A 9,762-nucleotide genomic window follows, 5' to 3' on the forward strand; every position below is an offset into this window, starting at 1 on the left:
TTTGGGGGGATTGTATGTGCTATCATGGATATTGGAATCTAGATTCCAGTCATAGTTCTGCCATTTTCTGTCTGGGTTTACCATATGAAAGTTTTGTTTAGTTTCAATGCTTTTCATTTTTTCTTTATAATGTGAGACTAATGGTGCCTAGATCTGAGAGCTACTATGGGAATTAAACAAGAGAAGGTACAGAAAAAAATACTTGGGAGATAAGTATTCCATAAACTGAAGTTATAGTTATTATTTTTAATTTGAGGAGATGTCAGTATTAGTTTATTGGTGAGTATGTAGTATTTTGCTTAGAGAATCTGCTCCAGAGCCCTGTTATTATTATTACCTTAAAACAACAACAATAACAACAAAACATTATTGTTTTGCCAATAAAATGGATTATTTTCAAGAATAGCAGAGGAATGAATGGCAATTTAGGACAAGCAACCCATAGCAAAAGCCAGTGGCAAGTCTAATAAACAAAGAACAGGAATGCTACTTCATAAAGAAAAAAGGAAATTCAGAGAGGTTGTTTTGAACCAAGGTTCATTTAATAGGAGTTCAGGATGGTGTGGTGTTTCCCTTTGGCTGGGCTGGATGCTGAACAAGGAGCATTCTTTCTGTGAGGGCCTATAATTAATGCTTCCTGTTGAGGTCTGTCACTGACTTGAAATGGTAGTGCCTGAGGGCTTCCTCTTCTGACCTCCTGACTCCATTTTAAGTGAGATTCCCTTTGTTCTGTTTTATACATATGTATAGTAAAACATAGTTAACATAAAATTCTACTGAGGAAATTGTTTTTTCCATATAACACCTAAGTGAAATTGTAAATATTTGGGATATTAATTTATAATGTCATCTGTTAGAATTACACTATACAATACAATAAAATGGTAATTATGTAAGAGAATGAATGTGTTAAAAGTTTATTGTGGTGATCATTTGGCACTATGTAAATGAACCAAATGATCACATCATATACCTCAAACTTACATATGTTATGTGTCAATGATATATCTAATAATGTTGGGGGGAAAATTAGGGAACAGTCCTATGTAATGTTTGTCTCTATAATAATTTCTAGAAATGGTTTTTAAAAAGAAAGACACAGAGGCAGAGATTTGTGTGATGTGTTTATCAGAGTGCCTGGGGCCACCAGAACAAAGAAGGATCCTCCTTTGGAGACTTCATGGGAAGTATAGTCCTTCTGATACCTGATTTTGGACCTCTGGCCTCTAGCAATGAGAATAAATTTTTTTATGTTTTAAGCAAAAAAAATAAATAAATAACATTTCCAAATAGGTAACATTCTGCATTTCTGGAGAATCACTTGTTCTAGAATGTAAGCATATGACTGACAGTTTTACTGATTGGATGCCTCCTTATTGAACTTGGATGCAGAAATGAGCAACACCTGGTGACTGGTATACACTTGTTTTAAGAAGCACACAAGGTTTTCAGTTATTCAAGGGCAGCTGTGTGACACTTCCATGGGGTGACAAGCCCTGAGAGTCATGTGTGCAGAGCAGTGGATGACACAGACATTAATTATTGTCTGAGCTGGAGGAGCCCCTACACCATGGTTATTTATTTTCTAGATTCCATGCATCTGACTGCTTTGTGCCAAGCTGTGAAGCATCCAGGATTGACTCTCAAGCACTCCTGAAAATGCTCTGAGATGTCTAAAATTCTTTAAGAAATCCCCTTCTGCTTAAATAAACTGGAATGGAATCTGTAAGAATATTTGCAGATATAGACTTGTTCCTCCTTTCTTGACTTATCTAATTAGGTAGTGACTGTTGACACCCTGCTCTGAAAAATGGGTTTTTTAGAACACTTATACAATCTCCCAACTTATTTCCTCTTACAAACTTTTCTTTTTTGGTTAGTTTTATATTTTTAAAGTGTAGAACATTCCCCTTAACTCATTACTCAGGAGTGGTATATACGTATTAAGTTTCTTTCAATATAACCTTTTACTCCACAAATATCTCATTCACTGCCAGTCATATCATTTTTTTTTTCAGTTGGCAAGACTTAAAACATTATATTCTGCTCTAGCCTTAATGTAAGAATGCTGCTATTATTCTGTAAAGATTAAAGACTCTAAAGATTAAAATCCAAACACTCAGCTTTTTAATTTATGATTTGTTGATTATTGGATGTTGTAGAAACAAGTATTGCAAATGGACTTGCATAAAGAAGAAAATGTCTGTATCTCAGATCAAAAGAACAGACTTTTGGACTCAGTGGGAGAAGGAGAGGGTGGGATGATTTGAGAGAATGGTATTGAAACATGTCCATTACCGTATGCAAGACAGATGACCAGTGTAAGTTTGATGTGTGATGCAGGGCATCTAAAGCCAGTGTTCTGTGACAACCTAGAGGGATAGGGTGGGGAGGGAGGTGTGTAAGGTTTCAGGATGGGGGTGACACATGTATACCTATGGCCAGTTCATGTTGATGTATGGCAAAAACAGTCATAATACTGTAAAGTAACTATCCCCCAATTGAAACAAATTTTCAAAAAGATATTGAGAAGAGGAGAAAATGTTATTTTATGAAATCAAATTTGTAGCACTTAGTAGTATTCCAAGAAAAATAAACAATATATTTCATTTTCTTTTATCATGTCACTTGCTCAAAATATTTCTTTTTCTCAATTTGATTCATATTTAAATTGTATGTTTTCAGTAATGTTTTGTTTTTCACAGAGTCTATGTCATCCCTGTTTCTTGGATTAAAAAATATAATTATTTTCCTTGGAAGATGCAGAGGAAATAAATACTCTCAAAATTTCATATCTCAAATCATTTCTCTGCCTCATCTTGTTAATATTTAGTTACTTTAAAAATGTGTATACAGATGCATTCCTTAATAATTTTATATCATTTAATCAGAGTTCCTGTGGAGATTCTATACAAAGTCAATTCTTATTCATTTTAAATAATCAGTCTAAATAATCAGTCTTTCTTGCTTATTATTTTAGTGAACTTTTTTTTGATTTTTGGCTTTCTCAAAGCCTATTTATACATATCAACATATTGTAACCCCTTTCATTTTTCTACTCACTTGTGTCTTGCAATTTGAAGACCACTGATTATTCCTGCCTTTGATAACCCTTCTCTAAGGCATTTATTTCCCTCTTCCATTATTGCTCTGATAATCTCAAACTCCTTTCACATGAAAATTGGAACCCCTACATTCATTGGCCCTGTCTCAACTTTTTTTTCTATTTACATATATGTGTATATTTGAGGACTGTTAGTAGCAGTTAGTAACTGTTAGAAACTTTTTCTTTCAGTTCTTTTTCTCTCTAAAAAATGTTTTAATACATCTAAGCATTCCATTTTATTGGCTCATTTTAAAAACATTAACCTGTTTTTGACTAAAAGTTAATTTTTTCAAAAGTTAACTCCTTAATATGTCAAGGCTATTGATTTAGTTTTTAAAATTCTCTTCTTAAAATATATTCTCTCACTAAATTATCTACTTCTTTTTAACAATTTTCTAAATTATTTTTCTTGAAATTTCACTTTAGATAATATTGATTTTCCTTTGAAATCTGTTAATTTCTGGATGACAGTCCTTGTTTATAGGTAACTGAGGTGAATTTTGTTTGCCATTATACAGGCGTGTTTCCCTAGAAGGATGCTGACCACAGGGTTTTTTAGAATTTTGTTTCTGGTGACTGTTGGTTATACTTACAGGTAGTGGGTTGGATGATGGGGTAGGTAGACAGCCCATGGGCAAGTTCTACCTCTGTTATCCAACATATCCAATCCAACCTCAAAACCTGTTCTTTCTTCACAACATCCTTTACCATAAACATGCCCTGGATTAATAGGTATAATTATTTTTCAAAGCCAAGCTAACTAGGAGATAGCACAAGAACAAAACACACACACACACACACACATATGTAATGTAATGTGATGGGAATATGTAATGTGACAGGGAAGCCTGGCATGCTGCAGTCCCTGGGGTCAGGAGTCAGGCAAAACTTAGCGACTGAACAACAACATGTAATGTGATAGCACATTTATATTTACTTCCTAAGCATTTTATTTCATATGCCACTAACTTTATCTAGAAATGTCTTTCCTAAAAATCTCCAATAAATTCAAAATAAAGTAAATGAAGCTCACAATTGTTGAAATATTAATTACATATAGGCAATTTTATACTAACAACAACCTCTTGATATTTATTTATTCATTCATTTACCTTTTCACTTATTCTACTAAATTAATATTCCTTTTCTGTACTTGGTACTGAAATGAGTTGTAAGGGGTTGAGGACTGATATTCCTTTAAGTGAGGGAGATTCTATGTAAACGTTTTGAAAACACATGGACTGATATAAAATATTACAGATTTTTTTAAAAAGTGATTCTAATGTGAGTGATATACTGAGGGTTGTTCCTGATTATCAGAAGACACTGGGAAATATTGCTCCAATGGGATCCTTACAAGCATTCTGTAACATTGATGTTATAATGTTAGACATCTTGTCTGATTTATGTTTTGCTTTGTGTGTACTCAGCCGTGTCCCCCTCATTGAGACCCCATAGACTGTAGCCCACCAGGCTCCTCTGTAAAATGGGATTTTACAGGCAAGAATGTTGTAGTGGGTTATCATTCCCTTCTCCAGTGGACCTTTTGACCCAGAGATCGAACCCACATCACTTGTGTTTCCTGTGTTGCAGGCAGATTCTTCACCCTTTGAGGCACAGAGGAAGCCCTATAGCAGGTTCTATTTTAAGCTTTGAATAGCTATTAACATTTAGAATTTACAGATAGATAATGGATAAAATAATCTAGTCTGATTGTCCTTGACCTTCATACACAGATCACTTTATATGCGAAGCCTGTGCTTCTTTAGCATTATGGTTATCTGTTGCAAGTCATTTTCTTGATCACTGTCCTATAAGATTTAAAGGTAACTAGTGGGGGAACCTGATTTCTTTATCAAAATTGTTTCTTATTAAGTTGCTTCTTAATTAGAGATGTGTTTCATTTAGGTGAATGTGTGGCATTTAAGCAATACAAACCAATATTTAGGCTTATATTTCCCTATCAGAAACTATAAAAAATTCAAAGTACACTTCAATAACTCAATTGTATACAAGTCAACAATATGATTAAGTTACTGTATGTTCTACCACAGAAAGATTTTTTTAATTGAAGTATAGTTCATTTTTGACATTGCATTAGTTTCAAGTGTACATCAAAGTGATTCAGTTATTTTCTTCAAATTATATTCCATTATAGGTTATTTTTGGAGAAGGCAATGGCACCCCACTCCAGTACTCTTGCCTGCAGAATCCCAGGGATGGCAGAGCCTGGTGGGCTGCCGTCTATGGGGTCGCACAGAGTCAGACACGACTGAAGCGACTTAGCAACAGCAGCATAGGTTATTTTTCAAGATATTGAATATAGTTTCCTGTGCTATATTGTAAATTCTTGTTGCTTATCTATATATAGTAGTTTATATCTATTAATATCATACTCTTAATTTGTTCCTCCCTTCCCTCTCCTTTTTGGTAACCATAAGTTTGTTTTCTATGTCTATGAGTCTGTTTCTGTTTTGTCTATAGATTCATTGGTGCTATTTCTTAGATTCCACATATAAGTAATATCATGGAGTATTTGTCTTTCTCTATCTGACTTATTTCACTAGGCATTATATTTTAAGTCCATCCATTCTGCTGCAGATAATACTATTCATTCTTTTTTATGGCTGAGTAATATTCCATTTCACATTTTTAAACCATTTATTTATTGATGGCTACTTGATTATTCCCATTTCTTGGCTATTGTTAATAGTGCTGCACTAAACTTGGGATGCAAGTATCCTTTTGAATTAGGCTTTTTTTTTTTTTTTCTTGATATATAACCAGGAATGAGATTGCTGGATCATACGGTGGCTCCATTTTTAGCTTTTTAAGGAACCTCCAAACTGTTTTCCATATACTCCTGCCAACAGTGTAGGACAGTTCTCTTTGCTCAAGACTCTCTCCAGTATTTATTATTTGTAGAATTTTTGATCATAGCAAATATGAATGGTATGGAATGATACCTCATTATGGTTTAGATATGCATTTCTGTAATAATTAATGATATTGAACATCTCATGCTTATTAGCCATCTACATGTCCTTTTTGGAAAAATGTCTATATATGTCTTCTGTCCACTTTTGATTAGTTTGGGTGTGTTTTTTTTTTAAATTGAATTAGCTGTTTGTATATTATGGACATCAACCCCTTGTCTGTCACATTATTTGCATATATTTTCTCCTGTGATTTAGTTTGTCAAAAATTACAGATTTTAAGTGTTCTTTATGTTGCTATGTCTTCTTAATCCCTAACCTTTCAAAGTCTGTGGTTGGTACTGATTATCTCATCTATCTTGTAACAAAGATTATATGAGAAAACTTTGTAAATTTTAATATTTGCATCAAGTTGATAGTGTGCAGAAACTGTTTTTTTCCTCATGTTCAATAGCTAAAGAAATGATCTCAATATTATCCAGTTAATGCCAAACATATAAATAAGGAGTATGTTTTTGACAAAATAAGTAAAGCTTTCAAAAATAGTATACACCTTCCTATGAAGTTTATCTTATAAAATATCTGGTATTTAAAAAAAACTGTGATATTTATGCTGTTTGATTAGCATTGTAGTTCACGTGTAAGATGGGAGAATATAAACAATGATTTAATTCAGAACTTTGGGTTAAAATGAGTGGGATTTCTTGAATAGAGTTAGCAGTCTGGAGTTCCATTTCTTTATATTACCTTATTTTGTCTAGCACACTTTTTATTTTATAGTAAAATGAGAAGCCAAGCAAGAATAATAGGGACATTATGTTGAATATAAATAAAGGCAAGATAAATTTTAGAAGAAAATAAATATGGATATGGATGATACTGAAATAGAGTTCACCCTAAAGGTTATGTCATAATTTGTTATTCAAACTTATGAGTTTCCTGTTCCTATACAAATAATTTTTACTTTCACATAGATTATTAAAATGAATTCTCTTTGTTGTGTGAGTTTCCTTTTTCCTTAATTCCAAATTAGTTCTCTTAGAGGGGTGGTTTATTTTTCTGAGACAAAACAATTCACCGTCTTTCTTTTTCCTCTTTGGAGTAGGCTGAAATTTTTAAATTCCCTGTTAGTTTAGCCACTACTAATTTCACCTATGATAGCTTTAAAATATGCTAAACATTGGAAAGACTCATTAAGAATAAAGAAGTTTGTATTTAGATAAACTAGAATGTTGACTCTGGAAAATATGTATAAATACATATAATCTTTAATTAAGGTGATTTTTATTCACCTTTAATAAATATTGTCATGTGAGCAATTAAGTTTGAACATAAAATCTTCAAATAGTTGTTGTACTCAAAATTGTGACTTGTGTTTTACTTATTGGACTAAATATTAATTTGTTCTGTTAACTTTATAAAATTCCTTTAGATAATACTCTTGGCCTATACTATTTAGGAAATTATCTGTGATAACTTAATTTGGGGAGGGACCCTGGCTGTCTGTAAGGCTAGGATTTTGAGAAGGGGTGTCCTGTACCTCCATATTGCTGACATGGCTGACAATTTGAAAGTCAGTGTGATCAGTGGTGGTTCTCATACTGGAAACAAGTTGGCCACACAGGAGTTTCTGATCCTCTCCTTTGGTGGAACAAACTTCAGGGACGCCATGCACATTGGAGCAGAGGTTTACCACAACCTGAAGAACATCATCAAAAAGAAATATGGAAAAGCTGCCACCAATGTGGGGGGCGGGGGTTGAAGGCAAATTTGCTTCTGGGAAATAAAGAAGCCCTAGAATTGCTGAAGAATGAGATCAGGACAGCTGGTGTACCATGAGGTTGTCATTGGCATGGACTTGGACTGCCTCTCAGTTCTTCAGGTCAGGAAAGTATGACCTGGATGTCAAGTTGCCCAGTGGTCTCAGCAGGTACCCCCACCTGACCAGTTGTCAGACCCTTATAAGTCCTTCATCAAGAACTCCCCAGCAGTATTTATCAAAGACCTTTTTAACCAAAATGACTGGGAAACTTGGCAGAAGTTCACTGCTAGGACAGGAATCCAGGTGGTGGGGAATGATCTCTCAGTGACCAGCCTGAAGCAGATTTCCATGGTTGAAAAATCATGCAACTACCTCCTGCTCAAAGTGTACCAGATCAGCTCATAGCCAGGTCTCTTTGGTTGTGCAAGCTGGCCCAGTCCAATAGGTGGGACGTCATGGTATCTCATAACTCTGGGGAAACTGAAGGCATCTTCATTGCCAACCTTGTGGCAGAGACCTGCACTGGGCAGACGAAGACTCATGTGCCTTGCCTATCCCAGTGCTTGACCAAGTACAACCAGATCCTCATAACTGCTGAAGAACTGGGTAGCAAAGCTAAATTTGCTAGCAAGAGCTTCAGATGAGCCAAATAAGCTGGGAGCAGGGGAGCACCTAAATCTTTCAGTCACTAGTTGGCTGGTTAGAATGTTGTTCTTGATGTTTGCACAGTTAGTTCAAGGTCTCCCTTGACACTTGCAGGGGCTTCTGATAGTTAACTCCTTCTATTATTCCTGTATTGTTCTCTCACTGCATCCTTAGAGCTGCTTCAGAAGCCAAGTTGACCATCTGAAACCCTGTTGGAAACTTTAGTTCTATAATCATGTCATTGACCCAAATCATTGTTTCTGTCATCTCTCTTCCCACCAACTATTTGGAGTCATGAGTATCTATAGTATAATCTCTAAGGTGTCCACAGGCAATACCATACTTAGTGTTTATGTGTAAAATGAAAAGGCCTCAGTGACCAGTAAAAAGCAATTAATGTATCAGAAAGAACAATTAATAAAAGTTAACATATGAGGAAAAAATTATATCCCTTTATTTTACTCTTGTAACATTATATTCTTTTTGGTGAACAAAGAAACATTCGAATTAAGCAATTTTTAAAAAGTACTGAGAAAAGTTTAATTATGTTTTGAGGTATAATGATTTGCATGCACAACTGTGAAATCTTAGTTTTTGTTCTTTTTATTTTTTTATTGTGAGTCATAACATACATACTGTAATGTATATCAAACAGTAGGAAGTACAACTTAAAGATTTTCTCACAAATGCGTCTGTAATCATAGACAGATCAAGAACAGGACTTTTCCAGCCTTCTAGAAGTCCCTTGCATGCCTCTTCCAGTCCCAACTCCCTATTTCTTTCCCTAAAATAAACATTATCCTGAACTCTAACACAGTGCAATAGTTTTGGCTGCTTTGTACTTCATCTTCCTAGAGTTATATAGCATGTACTCATTTGGATCTGACTTCAGTTACTTGACATGTTTGTGTGACCCATCCCTACTTTTGAGTGGTTTTATTTACTTTAGTTCATATATTTTCATGGGTATATAATGTCTCATTTATTAATATTCCCAAATTTACATATCCCTTGATTATGGACTTTTAGGTTATTCTGAGTCTAGGCTATTATGAAGAAATTTGTAAAATGTTAAAAAAAAAATCTTGACTGTAAAGCAATGGTGGATGTGCATGTATTTCTCTTGTGTCAGGATTTAATTAATTAATTAAGCTCTATTGCTAACTCAGATACAAATCTTAGGATTCCAAGAATGTCAAGAGTAGGGAGGTTCTGTACACTGAGTCGGAACTTGGAAAATATATTCCCCAGGAATCAAAATGAACAGAGTTAAAGCATAGCCCTTAAAGGGATTACCATCCAGCGTTGAAACA

At 34.4% G+C, this 9,762-nt stretch overlaps 1 pseudogene; it reads left to right on the plus strand.

The window, feature by feature from the left end:
• Window positions 1-165: 165 nt before the first annotated feature.
• LOC110145510 (alpha-enolase pseudogene) lies at window positions 166-8,448 on the plus strand (annotated as a pseudogene).
• Window positions 8,449-9,762: the final 1,314 nt, after the last annotated feature.

Source organism: Odocoileus virginianus, chromosome 12 (assembly GCF_023699985.2).
Source record: "Odocoileus virginianus isolate 20LAN1187 ecotype Illinois chromosome 12, Ovbor_1.2, whole genome shotgun sequence".
Lineage (NCBI taxonomy): Eukaryota > Metazoa > Chordata > Mammalia > Artiodactyla > Cervidae > Odocoileus > Odocoileus virginianus.